Source organism: Urocitellus parryii, chromosome 9, assembly GCF_045843805.1.
Source record: "Urocitellus parryii isolate mUroPar1 chromosome 9, mUroPar1.hap1, whole genome shotgun sequence".
NCBI lineage: Eukaryota > Metazoa > Chordata > Mammalia > Rodentia > Sciuridae > Urocitellus > Urocitellus parryii.
In genome coordinates this window covers 106,716,365-106,732,128 of record NC_135539.1, presented here as the reverse complement: position 1 = coordinate 106,732,128, position 15,764 = coordinate 106,716,365, and the positions used below count along the sequence as shown (strand labels likewise).

Genomic DNA, 15,764 nt, shown 5'->3' with positions numbered 1-15,764 from the left:
CCTGAGACCAGTGATGCTCTCAGGATAAAGGGAAACAAATTCACCTGGATGATCTCAAATGACCAACTCTGGTTTAATGTTGTGTCTGATGTTCCTACGTCATCACAGACGTGTGTTCCTAACCCGTCCAAACTGATGGAAACTTGATCCTCATTCTGTTAACCCCTCAGCTCTTGTGCTGCTGTAGCAAAGTGCCAAAGCAACTTATAAACAACAAAAAATTATTTCTCACAATTCCGGAGATTGGGAAATCCAAAATCAAGACTCCAGGAGGCTCAGAGTTTGTTGAGAGCCTGCTTCCTGATTCACAGACATCAATTTGCTATGTCCTCTTCTCTCTCTCTCTCTCTCTCTCTCTCTCTCTCTCTCTCTCCCTCTCCTCTTCTATAAGGGCACTAATCCCATTCCTGAGGGCTCCACCCTTGGGACTTAATCACCTCCAAAGATTCACACCTCCTAATACTGTCACATTGGGGATTAAATTTCAACATATAAATTTGAAGGGAGGACACATTCAGTCTACACCTTTACCTCAGGATTTTTAATTATCTTTCAACTGTCCACCTGCCACCTCCCAACTCCAAGTGTTTCCTACCCTTCATGGTAACTGGTTATATTTTTAATTGTCTTCAAGCATATACTGATTCTAAAAATTGAGGAATTTGATAAATTGGAAAAACCAATCTTCAAAAAGTTCACATCCTGTTTTAGGTCTGGCTTCCTAAAGAGTGTGCTATGGAATTGTTGTATTAGGTGAATTATGGGGGATGGTGCCCTTGAAGAAACCAGAAAGCAAGAATGTGTCTTCGGGAAAAATGTGACCTTGACTGATACTTCCAGGAGCACTAGTGTGTAAGCACTACAGAGTATATCCTGTGTCAAAAGGAAGCAGGTACTTTGGTAACCCACACAGTCAGTCACTGACCATAGATTGTGGGGGAATGTTGTTTGAAGCATATGGGGAGGTAGTTCCAGTGGTCCCAAGTGTGAGTCATTAGCAGTACCTGTAGTAGCTGGAGGAGGATTACCCTGAATGTAAAAGGGACTCCAAGGGTGCCAACATCCTCTGCTGCCTACCCTCTGACTCTTTCATTCCAGCTCTGGATTCTGCCATATTAAAATATTTCTAAGTTGGGCACCATGGCACACACCTGTCATCCCAAATGACGTGGGAGGTTGAGGCAGGACAATCACATGTTTGAGACCAGCTTTGGCAACTTAGTAAGACTCTGTCTCAAAATAAAAAATAAAAAGTGGTCAAGTGTCCCTGAATCCAATCCCCAGTATGTTTATTGCAGTATTAATTTTGATAAAATATTTTAAAATGTAAACATCTAAAGTTTCAGCGGGCCAGGAATAAGTAAGTAAATTATGTAATGGTATATTAAGTAAGTACATTACGTACTGGCACAATATTCTTTGCCCCACCAAATCAGCCCGTCTACTTTTGTCTACTTTCCTGATTTTATCTGGTACCACTGTCCCCACTTGTTCACTATACTCTAGCCAAACTGGACTCCTCGCTATTCCTCCAGTATTCCACCTTGCAACTCTCCTGGAGTTATAGTAATTACTGTTCCCTCTACCTGCCACACTCTGCCCCAGATCTGTGCATAGATGCTCCTGCAAATCATTCAGGACTCAGATCACATGTCATCCCTTCAGAGAGGACTTCCCTAAATACCCATCTTAAATTGCTGCCATGGTCACTCTTTTATATACACTATCTTATTGCACCTGTTGCTCTAAGATTTACTAATTTACTTGCCTACTTCTTATCTTTTACCTATCTTCCCTCTCCTAGAGTAAAAGCTCCATGAGACTGTGACCACATTGAGAGAATTTCTGCTCCTAGTCATGATAGAAAAACAAGGACTTCAAGGATTTTTTCTTCTCTTACCTTAAATAACTAAAAATCTGGACAAACTATATGACACAATGGTTTCAGAACTTGGATAATTGCACAGGATTGTGACCCTAAGAGAAGAGGTAAAAACCACGGTGAGTCCTGTGATTGCCTTTGACGCTGTTTCTAAGCTTCAGTGTGGGAAGCGGGAACTGAACAGAGCCTGGGGGTTTCATTGAATTGAGAGATTGGAGTCCAATTGAGAGATTGGAAGGCAAGATATCTAGAATTTGACAAGTAGCATTTCAGAGAGGAGGGATCTGCCCCAAGAAAATCTCCAAGGAACTACAAATGGAGTTTTTTTGGGGGGTGGGGTCGTCTGCTACAAATGATGAGACACATTTGAAAAAATTATTGAAATACTCAAAATGACACCAAAGTCATCAGTAATTTCACTTACAGTTATTGCTAAAATATAAGCTCTCACAGCATCTACGATAACCAAAGAGCACTGAATTTTGGTCCTTTTACATCCCATTGTGGAAAAATCGTGTTTAGTGACCCCCAAAACCATCTCTCACATATACCTGAGTCAAAGTTCTCAGGTGTTCTAGCCAGCACGGAAGTTTTTTGTTCATTTGTTTATTTGTTGGTGGGGGAAGGGTGGGTTGGTTCCATCTTATACTATTCCTTCCTTTTTCTAGAAGGAAGTTTGCATCCCTCTCTAGATTCATGGCATGCTTCGCTTGACTCGGCATTCTGATGTACACTAAATTATACTAATTCCTTTTTTAAAAAAGATCTCTACTCATTAGCCAAAATTTGGAAGTGCCCTGAAAAGATCCACAAGAGTAGAGAACAAATAGGAAACAGGGTTCCAGCTCTAGGAATCTCCACTTGATTTAATTAAATCTGATACAACACCTACCCACCCGAGGTCCAGGACCTGGGGCCTACATGGGTCACACAGGGTGGGCTCCTGTTTCCTAACAGAAGCCTTTTTCTCACGCACTGTACAACTGGGCTGGGACAGGACCAGCTAAAACGGAGGAAACCATACATGTACGTCACAGATGTGTGTTCTCTTCTTTCCCTTTGAGAAGATGTTCTCAGGAGTTATTTGCCAGGAAGTTGGTCATTTCCTGACCAAATGATGAGGTTTCCGAAAGACATGAATAGCTTCTCTTGCCACATGGAATTGGCTGAAGATGTTCCCACGTGCCAGAAGGCAGGCCACAGAAGGGCCCTTACTGGTATCAGGCGAAAGAAGAGAGGCAAACGGGTCAGGGAGCTTGGAGGCAGAGGCAGCCAGTGCTGGAGGGGAAACACAAGCAGGGCCCACGGGGCCTGTGGGCCAAGCACAGAAGGGTCGGGAGAGCAGCAAGCCTGGCTGAACAACTGCCAGAAATGTGCCGAGTGTGGTGAGGCCCACGAAAGAAAAGAGCATAATAAAAAATGAAAATCAGTCCAACATGAGCGTGCAGAGATATGACTGAGATCCTAATTCCATCTCCTTTGGATATCTATCAGAAATGGGATTGCTGCATCCTATGGCTGTTCTATTGTTAGTTTTTTGAGAAAGCCGCCATGCTGTTTTCTGTAATGGTTGGGCTAACTGACATCCCACTAACTGTGGGCATGGGTTTCCTTTTCTGCACACTCTTGCCAGCGCTTATTATCTCGTCTTTTTAAAAATAGCCATCCTGATAGGTGTGAGGCCATATCTCCTGGGGGTTTCAAATTGCATTTCCTGGTGATTAGTGAGGTTGAGCAATGTTTCATATGCCTGTTGACCATTGGTATGTCTTTTTTAAAGAAATGTCTATCAAGTCCTTTCCCATTTAATGGAATTATTTCTTGTCATTTTTTTTTTGCTAATTTTGTACTCTTGCTGTTAACCTACAATACTCTAAAAAAATAAAATCAGTTGAAGAAGATCCCCACCCCCACTAAAAATTTTGTGAAGAAATAAATGGTGGGTTTTAACAAGTCTCCCATGCAGAATAACTCCAAATAATTTATGCAGATACTCTACACTCAAGGTGGAGGAGCATAAATCTCTACTCCTTTCATTTGAGCTACCTATAAAGACTTCCTTCCAAAGAGTATGTAAAAAGGAGAGGGAGTAACTTTTCAAGAGAAAAATTTGACAAACATACCTCAGTCCGGTGATCAAGGTCAACATCAACAGTGATAAATCACATTGATAGCATGAACCCTTGATATGATGTGATAACAATGGCACTTTACCCCTATGATTTTCCTCCTTAAAACCCATGATCCCAGTCTAATCTTGAGAAAAACATCAGACAAATTTCAACGAAGAGCTGTTCTATAAAATATCTGACTAGTACTCCTCAAAACTCCCAACATCATCAAAAGAAAAAAAAAAAGAAGATCTGAGAAACTGTCACAATCAAAGGAGCCAAAAGAGAGATGACAACTAAATGCAATGTGGTATCCTGTACAGGATCCTAAAATAAAAAAGATTAGGTAAAAGTAGAGAAACCTGATCAAGTTTGGATATTAGTTCATGGTAATGCGGCAATACTGGTTCGTTAATTGTAACAAATGTACCATATTCACGTGATGTGTTAATAATAGGGGAAACTAGGTGTAAGTACATGAGAACTCTCTGTTCTTATTAGCTTTGCAATTTTCTGTAAATCTAAAATGCTTCTAAAAATGATTTCGTTTTTAAAAAGATATTGAACACACTTATCTTTTTTCTTTCCCCTTTGCCTTCAGAAATTGTGTGTCCACACAAATATGGTGGGTGAAACACTGAAGGCCTGGGCAACGTGGGAGCTTTAAGGGAGGGACAACACTTACCAATTAGTGATTGTATCTCATTAAATGTCATATATGTGATCTCAGCATAAATGATCACACTGGTCAGCATTTATTGCAACCTAAACATTCCCTGCGACTGTGGTGGTCTAGTGGATTCAAGGCCACAGTCCGCTTGGGCTGCCACAGCAAAATTCCATAAGCTGAGATGGCCTCACAGTTCTGGAGGCTGAGAAGTCTGAGGTCAAGGTACAGGAAGGTACATTTCAATCTGCATCCTTTTCTCTGGGCTTATAGGTGTCTGTCATTCTGCTGTCTGCTCAAATTTTCTTTTCATTGAGTGCACGTGCAGGGGTGGGGAGAACTCTTTTCTTAAAGGGCACTAATCTCATTAAGAGAGCCCCACCTTCAGGAAAACGTCTAACCCTAATTACCTTCCAATGGCCCCACCTCCAATTACCATCCATCACTCCTGAGATTAAAGCTTCAATTTATGAATTTGGGGAGGGGGGAGACACAAATATTCTGTCCATAATAGTGGTGAAGGCCCTCAGAATTTGGAGTCAAACAAACTTGATTTAAATCCTAACTTTGTCTCTTACTAACTCTGTGACCTTGAACAATTTACTCTATGTCTGTCTGTTGCTGTTTTCTCTCCTTAAGATGAGGGTTATTAACAATGCCAGCCTTACAGGTTGTTCTGAAGATTAAATGTGGCAATATGAAGTGCTGAGAATAGTATTGGAGCTTGCTGTAATTTGAATGCGTCCCCCAAAAGTTCAGGTATTGAAAAGTGAATTCCCAAAGGCATATATTAATAATATTTAGAGGTGGGGCCTTTGGAAGGTAGTAAGGATTGGATGAGTTCATGAGAGTTGGGTCCCCATAAGGGTGTTAGGGACTATAGAAGAAGAGAAAATTCAAACCCAAGCTGGCATGCTTGCTCTGTCTCACCCTTTGATGCCCTCTCTTAGGTTATGAAGCAGTAAGAAGACCCTCACCAGATATCACACTGATGCTCTAGAACTTCCCAGCTTTCAGAACAATGAGCTAAATAAATGTCTGTTCTTTATAAATTTCCCATTCCCTGGTATTTTGTAATAGCAACAGAAAAATGAACTTAAAAATGTTAGCATGTAAGTATCAGCAAACACTAGCTATCATCATCATTATGATGATGTAGTTCATGAGTTCCTACTTTTATAAAAAGTAAGAACTTTTTATAAAAAGTATGATAGTCTGGAGAAATACTGCAACAAACAATGGGGAAGATTTTAGAAAGAGCAGGAAGAATCTGCTCCAGTGTTTTACTTTCTCTGCAGATGTGCCCGTCAGAGAGCCAGCTACAGTTGACCATTTCCTTCCTTTGTTCCTTACCTCATTTGTCTGACTGGAATTTTCTGTCCTTGGCATGTTCTGACTTTTAACTTAGGGGAAAGGATGGAGTTGCATATTTAGCTATATAATATTAATTTAGTTCCACCCTCGTATTCTTTTTCAGAGGCAGAGAATATATAAATAAAAGCAGACATCTAGTAAACATAGCACTTAGTTATACATTCACTTCTATTTGAATTCCAAGTACAATTTTAACTTCTAAACCAATGCCTACTTTTGTTCTATGAATCATTTTGATGGTTATTTTATTCCTTATCCAACTTAGCATATCATAGTTACTGAATACATTCACCCTTCAGGTAGATGGAGAGAGCTTAGCCCCCCTTCCATCATAAATTTGTGCTCTTGCATTTTCCATTTTCAACTTGCTACCCTTATTTTAATGCTTGGTCTCATGCACAGATTGTATTTAAAAGAAATTTTTTAAAGTTGTGGTAAAAGACATATACCATAAAATTTACCACCTTACCCATTTTAAGTGTATAATTGGATTTAGACTGTATTTTTATATTTAATGCTTGTTTTGTGGATCCAACTGCATTTAACTTGTGGATTTTATAAGTAACATTTTTTTAAAAATCTGTTTTGTTTTGTTTTGTTTTTCCCCAAAAAGGGCAAAAGTCCTTAGATGCCTAGTAACCATACCCAGAGAGAGGCTATGGAAAACTGTTCTCCTCTTTCCTTCTCCTCCTTCTCTTCATCCTCCTCCTTCATTAAGGTTCAGCTCTGTTCCACAGTAAAAGACTTTTTTTTTCCCCCCCAAAGGAAATCCTAGTAGTTTAGATAATGGTAATTTCTATTATAAACACTCATAGATGACTAATAATGCATTCTGCTTCTCTGATAAAAATTCTTGTATAAAAAGATAGACATCTCTTGGGTTCTCTCAACCCTCTGGTGAGGAGAGAAGCAAGTGGGCCCAATGGTGTTCCAGTCTGGACAAGGAGGGAGCCAGGAAGGAGTCATGAGTGGAGTCTCAGGGCATGCTGGGAAGAGGAAGCAGAGAGGCCCAAGGTCATGGCTGCCAAAGAGGCTGCTCTCCTCAGCTCTTCTTGATGACTCTCGGTTCAGCTCATTGAGCCACAGTGACACATCCAGCTCTGCGTGGGAAGCTCCTGTAGCCTAGTCTGGAAAGCAAGGTGCACATACAAACACATTAACAATCAGTTCAAGGCCACAGTTAAGCATATCAGCAAATGAATGATACAGATAGGGAAAGCAGCCTTCCTGTAGCTGGAGAAATAGAGAAAGCGTCATGGGAGATGCAGGATTCTTTGTCCACCTTGAAAGATGGGTAGATTTCTGAAGGAATTGGTCCTACTGCTAGAAAGTAAATATATAAGTAGAGGAAGAAATAATCGCAGCAAGTTGGGAAAAACCTGTATCTGCGAAACCATCTCACTATTCATTTTCTTCATCTCCTGAATTTCACTTGGTTAAATTTGGATTTTGCCATTTTGCCAACTCTCCCCAAATCCCTAGGGTGACCTACACAGCATTTGCCTTTCTATATTTCTATAGATGACAAACAGATTTTCTTTTCTCCTTTTTGGGCATGGGCTTCCTGGGGTAGAGGTCATGGTTGTGATGTGCACTGTGTCTGGGAAAATTGCAAGGACTTACTCCTGTCTCCAGGTTAGTTTAGACTTCTGTTATAGGACTAGTGCTCAGCAGTGATTATATCTTTAGATACCTCCAGGGTGCCTGTGACTTGCTCATCGTTTATTTCGGAGGGGTCTCCCTTAGCAGTGACCTTGAGTTTCTCTAGAGAGTGATCACTGTTGGAGTTTCCATGAGTGGATTTATGCAACCACAACATTGACCAGTGTGGCCTCACAGGACCTGAGCTCAAGTCTGGGCCCTGAGGGTGTTGATCAACTTCGTGGTCACTACCAAGCCTCTCTAGTCTCAACCATTCATCTAGTTACTCAATTTATCCTGGCCTTGTGGTCTAGCCAAGAAGAAAGGGCTTCTGGGCAGAGTGCCACTAGGAAGATTGTCCCCCATGGAAACAACGCACCCCTTTATTTATGGTCTTCTCCTTTTCCCCCATCAAATCAGATTTTGCTTTCTCTCACTATTGAGGTGGAGGAGACAAAGACTTGTATTTAATATGCAAAAGCAGTAGCTCACATCCAAATTGCTATTATCCCTGCAAAAAAGACTTCTCTCAGTGCTTTAAAATCTTTTAGCTATTTGCTTTCATTGCTTGGGTTACATTTACCTATTTTTTGTTGCGAGTTTTATATGTAATCCCAAGGAAAGGGGAATTCTGTTTTCTTTTTCTAACCAGTCATCTCATTGAATTTTTATTTAAAAAATCTACCTGGATGTGAAAATGTTTTCATGACAAGAAATTGCAAGTAAATATAAGACAGAATAAAGAACAATTGTATTTTATCTTATTTTAAATTTTTATTTTCCAAGATAGTGATAAACAATCACTGACATATACAAGTACTATATACCTTGTTTCTGTTGGTTTCCTCATCTGTAAGTTTCCCTTTAGTTTAATATTCTGTGTTGCTATAAGAGAATATGGTGCTGTTTTTGTTGGAAATTCAAAATCTTACAAAAAGAGGATTAAGCAGGAGAAACTAAAATGTGTCCTGGAACACATTGGTGACCACCACTTAGGACCTCTTCCTATGCCACTATTAAGAATGGTCAGCATTAGCATCTCCCTGGAGCTTAAAATTCACAGCCAAGGATTGCAAACTCAAATGCCTCCAGTCTTTTGAGGCTGGTTAATGCTAAGAGTGTGAAATGGTAAAGTGGGAGTCCAGGGATGTAGAAAGTAATAGATGCCACAGTCTCCACCCTGAAAGTACGTGATTAAATAAGCAAACAAATAAAAATTTTAAAAAACATAATGGTGGCCAAAACACATAACAACAAACAAATCTGTGGCTCTATTTGTTCCCCAGGCTACTCATCTCCCACTCTTAAATTATTATCCAGCTAGCGTCTCCATTTTTTTTAAGTTAAGAATCTGAAGTCCAGCTGTGTGCCCAAGGTCACACAGCAATTTAGTGAGGTAGCAAGGCTGAGAACCAGGTTTCTTGCTTTCCCAAGTCAGTGTTCTTCCCTCTCATTATTTCCCGGCTTCCATCTGCTCCAGCCACAGAAGTTCACTGGTAGTTCAAACTCTGAATCAATGGGCCTCATCCAAAAATTGTTTGTAACAATATCTGTTTCATAAAGATAAAAGTAGATTACTATAGTTTGAATGTGTCCCTCAGAAACTCAAGTATTGGAAACTTGATCTCCCGTGCAACAGTGTGGCGAGATGAGACCTTAAGCAAGATGTTTAGGTCATGAGGGTTCTGTCCTCATGAATGGATTAATGTCCTTATAAAAAGAGCTTGTGGAAGTGAATTGTCTTTCTCTCTCCGACCCCACACCCCTCTCTCTTTGCCTCTCTTTCCCTTCCTGGAGAATGCAGCAGGAAGAACCTCACCAATGCCAGCACTTTGATCTTGGGCTTTTCCAGCCTTCAGAACTGTGAGAAAATAAATTTCTCTTCTTTATAAACAACCCCATCTCACATATTCTGTTATAGCAACACAAGACGAACTAAAACATAGATACATGTTAAAATCACTTTCAAAATGTGTTGGCATGTTATTAAATCATTAAATTGCTAATATTCTACAACAGCACCAACCGTCATTTAATAATTTTAAATGGTCTAATAGCTACATTTTAAAAAGTAAAATCAATATATCAAAAATATCATTTTTATATTAAGTATTAAAAATTATTGAGATATTTACTTTCTCATATAAATTCTCAAAATCTGTGAATATCTTATGCTTATGGCACAACTTATTTTGGACAGCTATATTGCAAGTGCTCAGTAGCTACTACACATGGCCAGTGGCTTCCATAGTGGATTATCTAGTTCTAGAAGGTGACTTATTCCATTCTTACCCTGCTCACAGCCAACCCAGGAAGGGAGAAAGTCTTCAGAGGCTTGTATCTTTCAAGGCTCCTATTGCTGGTTAATTAAATCCCTAAGCAACGGCTGAGTCATTTGCAACTGCGGAAGACAATTTAAGAAATCTGTCTCAAAGCCAAGAACATAACTCCCCACGTACAAGGAGGGGAGGCAAATCCTTTGGGCTAGATGCCTTGAAGGAGGAAAAGACTGCACTGAATCAGGTGTCCTTGTGTGGGAGGGAAGGAGGTAGGTCATTGCCAGGAGGAGGGAGGGAAGCAGAGAAGAGAAAGGGGGCCCATTTCTCCCCAGAGGGTTACTGTTTCCCTCCAGAGCCACAGAAGGAGGAGCTAAGTGATTTCCTCACTTGGTCCTCAAAGACTCTCCATGAGGCAGGTACTGTATCATTCTCCTTTTGTAGAGGAGGAAATCAAGGTACAGAGAGGTCATGAATTTGCCTGAGGACACATAGCTTGAAATTAGTGGAGTTAGGTGCTCAGCACCCACGTCAGATGGACTTTCAACATCTGATTTTTTAAACCCTGGGCTCTATTAGCACATTCTCACAACATCTCCAAATACTTCAGAGTATGCATGAACTTTTTTTTGCTTAAAGTGTGCACAAGTATTTGGTGTTTTCAGATAATGTATTATTATCTGCATGACTGAATGGTCTATTTTCAGGGAAATTTTGAAATCTAAAACCGTATCAGTGCTTCCCAGTAAAGGGGTTGTTTCTTAATCTTTCTCTCTGTGATTCATTTTCACACACCCACTATTTCTGGGGGACTCTTGGCAGCAAAAGTCTGTGGGGTCTGGGAGTAATAGGAGACTCAGATAGTAAAGAAGTAACAGATGAATGCCAGGAGTTCGGGGAGGAGGTGAGTGGCTCTCCACATAGGTGTTGGCTTACCTGTGTCTTCTGATTTGGGATGGGAGAGGAGGGAAATGTCAAATTTTTTGTTTGTCTCAAAATATCCTATCAACCTCAGTCTTAGTGAGTTATTCCTACAAGATAATTTATTTTACCAGAGAAAAGTCACTTTCTCCAGAAGACTGTTAAAATGAAGCAGGGCTAATGCAGAGGCAAGATGGAGTAGCAGCAGCTAAGCCTGCAATCCTGGTACTGTATGGCCAGTGTTAAGGCCCTGGGTCTGTGGGCTTCCAGCTGTGGCATCTTGGAAAGTTTACTGAAATTTTTCTCAAACTCCTCATTTTAAAACTGAATATAAAAGTCATTTAACCCAAAAGGGTTTTCATGAGGATTAAATAAAGCGAGAGTACAAAGTGCTTGGAGGGTTGGCACTCAGTCATCCAATGGAGCACACAACGTGACTGAATGGCTCCTCGGCCCTTCACCAGGATCTCACCTCAGAAATCACTAGGAGAGTTTGTTAAAATACAAGGGCCCAGCCTTACACGGAATGGGAAACCCTGGGGGACAAGCCGACTTATTTTCCCAAGAGGGGGAGGGGTTGCAAACAAGTCCCAATTGTCCCCTGCCTCCACTGGCACTGGTGTACCAGAATACTAAATCCTTATCCGTGTGGTGCCAAAAACACTCGGAGGCCAAACAACGTGGTGGGAAAGGCATGGGCTTTAGCATTGAACTCTGGCCCCATTGCTTGCTGGCTATGTTAACTGGGAGAGGCCCTCATCTCTCTCTGATCCTCAGTTTCCCCATCTGTATAGCAGAGATCATTATAGTTTTCTTTAAGTTTGAGATAAGGATGAAGTTAGGCTCAGCAGTGCCTAGTGGTCGGTCAATGTGGTCAATATGGGGTGCTCACTTCATTCAACCCTTTGGCCCTCTGAGAAGAGGGGAGGTGGAGTTCTGGCAGCAGTGAGCTGTCTAGCCATGCAGCTGACATTGTATAGAACTGAATTTTCTGCAGGAGGAACAGCTGCCAGGACTTTGGTGGGCAGATCCCTAAGTATTGGACTGGCCCAGAGATGTCAGTAGTGGAGAAACTGAGTAGGAAGAGATAGGCAGTGGGGATGGAAATGAATTCCTTTTCATTTCAAGTAGTTAGGAGCCTTAAGATGTATTCCCTGCCTGCCAATGGAATAAAAAGATACCACCTAGGCTGGACCCTTGGGAAAAGGGAGATGAGCTCTGTGATTGGTGGGACTGGCAGTGGTGGTGTTCCCTCTCATCCTGCCAAGAGAGTCTCTGACATCTCCCTCCACTCATTCTCTGATTTACAGTCTTATGATGGAATGATCCAATTCTCAGCATTAAATGCACAGATTCACACACAGTATGATACAAAGGCCATGTCAGAAGAGGCTATATTTGATTTCCAAGCCTATCAGCTTGGGTCATCTACAGAGATGAGAAACCATGATTCTCCCCTTCCAATTTCCTATACCCCATCCTCAAATACCCCGAAGCAGTCCTGCTTCTATCCAGGTAAGAAGGAAGCCCTTTAAGGGAAGATCTCCCCTCTACACTTGGTATCACCTCTTTCAAGATACAACCAGGTGTTCTAAGATCTTTCTTTTTAAAAAATTTTTTTAAAGAGAGAGAGAGAGAGAGAGAGAGAGAGAGAGAGAGAGAATTTTTTAATATTTATTTTTTAGTTCTCGGCAGACACAACATTTTTGTTTGTATGTGGTGCTGAGGATCGAACCCGGGCCGCACGCATGCCAGGTGAGCGCACTACCGCTTGAGCCACATCCCCAGCCCCTTCTAAGATCTTTCTAGCCATAAGACATTCTAACAAGGATGTGGGGAATGGGAGGAGGCAGATAGGCTTGGAAATCAAATATAGCTTTCTTTGCAATTGTGTGTTATGTTATTCACACTATAACTTCCCTTATTTTTGAGTTCTTGTTGACATTTTGCCTGAATTCTGGCCATAGTTGCTTCCTTACCGTTTTCCAGGAGTGTACCAACACCCCTGTACCTGTCTTATTCCTCTTCACATCTCTAGCTTCTGGCACAGTACCAAGCACCAAGAGGCTCATCTGCCATGGTTATCAACTCTGTAGAGTGGCTTGTCATAGCTCTGGCAATGAGACTTACTTACAGAAGGATAGCTCTGCTACCATTCTCTAGAAGATGGCTCTGTCCATGATTGGCCTGCCTGGGGTGTCGGGAAGAGAGGAACTAACAATTTCCCAGCTCCTTTCCTAGGCAAGGGAAACTTCTGGGATTTGGAATCTGAAATCTGAATTTGAGACACAAACCTTCCACTTATTAACTGTACCAACCTCGAGCCATTTACTCAAGTGCCCTGGACCTCAGCTTATTTATTTTTGTTTCCTGGAAAAATGTAATAAGATTTTTTTTTCCTTCCTGCCTCATAACCAAATAAATTGTGACAGTTAAAGAAATAAGGTTTATGAAAATGCTCTTTAAAGAAGCATAAGAATGATAGCTATCTTTTTCATAAAGTGATTTTCCTGGTGGGTTCAAAGTTGTATTTCAAATGTATTAGGCACCTACTATGTGCTGGGCACTGAGCAGGGTATTTCAAGAAGTACACACTGGAGATGTGAAAGGTGCTTTGTGAAGGCACCTCAAAGAGGGATGCTGTTCACAGGCAGCTCCAGCCTGGGGTGTCCTCAGGGTATTTTTCTTTTGCTAAAACAGCAGGTAGTCTTTCATCCTTAGAAGAATTTGAACCTATAAATAAGGCAAAGGTCATCCTCATTTGGCTTCAAGACACCACAGATCAGTTTGTGAATGGCCTCCTTCACTGGGCTACCCCCATTTATACCCAGTGGGGCTGGCCACCAATTCTAGGAATATTTAGAAATCATCAAATATCATCTCTGCTGGAGTTACATCTAGATCACGGAGACTGTGTGATTTCATGTATCAGTGTCGATTCTAATAGTAGGTATTAGAACTGGGAGGAAAAATAATAGCTTTAGCTAAAACTTGCCTTTACCAAGAGGCCAGGTACTAGTCCCAAGGGATTTACATATGTTACTCATTTAATCTTTCCATGAACCCCTTGAAGTAGGTTGCATTATTCCCCTCATTTTTATAGATGAGAACATTGAAACAGAGAAGGTTTGAATGACTTGCCCCAGTCTCTCAGATTTGAGTGGCGAATCATGACTTGAACCCAGGCATTCTTGCACCAAAGAGAGCTGGACATACTGCCAACCTTGAGAGAGGCGCCTTGGAGAACCCATAGAGTCTGCCCAGGAGGAGGGCAGCACACTCTGAACATAGCAGGAGTTCTGAGTGACCTCTCATTGATCACTTGGCTGCCAGGAATACCAGATCCTTAGGGGTTACCCAAGGTTTGAGGATAAAGGAGTCTTTCTACTCTTCAGTCTATTTTTATTATTCTTTATACTACTTATTAAAGGACAAACTTTAAAAAAAAGGTAAAACTGTGACTCTTACAGATACAAAATGAGCATATGCTACGTATTTTTAAAGCATGTTATTAATGAAAGGATTAGGTACATGTTGTTAACAGAAAAACTTGAAATAAACGACATTTTACAGACTTTAACTGAGCAAAGAATGATGAAAGGGGTGGTCCTCAGAACCAGAACAGGTTCAGAGAACTCTGACCTGCAACATGGTCAAGTAACATTTTGTGGTCAGAAATAGGAAGTCAGGTACAGTGACAGCTGGATGGGTTACAACTCAACATATGCCTTATTTGAATGTGGTCTGATCTGTCTGCTTCCTGTGATTGACTGAAGCTTGGCTGTTGTGATTGGTTGAGATTCTGCTGCTTGTTACAAAAGTATACTCTAGGGGCTGGGGGTGTAGTTCAGTGGTAGAGCTGATGCCTAGCATGCTGGAGACCCTGGGTTCAATCCCTAGCATTTATATATATATATACATACATATATCCCTAAATTAGACTTTCATTACATATTAAGTGAGGTTGAAGTTCATCTTTATGGAAGGACCCAAGTATGGAGGCATCTTCATAGAAAGGGTCTGACTTAACAATGTTAAAATGATTTCAAGGGAATACAAAAGACACATTTACAGATCAGAAATACTGAAATGAATACAAAACTTTTTTCTAAGGTGAGAAAAAGGTTTATTGTCCCTTCACTGAACAAAACTCATTTGCACCTTTATAGACAAGAATCTTTTTGCATTGCTATCAGTTCTCTACTATTTACAGAGCTGTAAAAGAGATAAAAGGCAATGAAAGTTTAGAATCACATAATCCTAAAAGGTGTGCTCTAAAGACTTCATATTTTTTTCTTTTACTAGAGACATCCAATAACTTTCAAATTTACAAATTCAAATTTCCTTACATTTTGCATTGCTAGAATCTTTATGACTCCTATATACCATTGTATTATTTTAATAACAAATATATGTTAACTGTATCTCTCAAGAAAGAATACAAGTTCAAGACCTTAATTTTCTCACCTTTATTTTCCTGCTCCTAAGACTTCTTTCCTAAATGTATTTCATTTATATTCTGGCCTGATAATTCTGATATCTGAAATATTTGCAAAGTGATGCTTCTGTTTATTGTTTCTGCTGACTTTCACTTGTGGTGCTTTGTTTTAATGAATTTTATGGTTTGTTTACAACCACTGTGACTTTATAGTGTGGGGAACCACACAGAACCCTAGAATTGATATAAAACTTAGTTTAAGCTGAAGAATAAATGTGAGATTAAACAGAGTCAAGCCTTCTTGAAATTCCTTTATCATACTAAAAACAGCCACTTCTGAGAAATAAGGTTGCTATAAGTTCCTCCTCGAGGCACATCTACTCCCAGAAAGGAGAATCAAACCTACCCCAAACTCTAGTAGTAGTTTCATGCCCCTGGAGGGGACTGTGGAAAT

At 40.6% G+C, this 15,764-nt stretch overlaps 1 long non-coding RNA gene across 1 annotated transcript in view; it reads right to left on the bottom strand.

Moving 5' to 3' along the window:
• Positions 1–6,159: 6,159 nt before the first annotated feature.
• The window catches only part of LOC144256911 (uncharacterized), a 39,006-nt gene continuing 29,401 nt past the window's right edge, over positions 6,160–15,764 (bottom strand). Inside the window, exon 3 of the long non-coding RNA XR_013344314.1 lies at positions 6,160–7,161. This is a non-coding gene — a long non-coding RNA (uncharacterized LOC144256911). The remainder of the gene's footprint in view (positions 7,162–15,764) is intronic.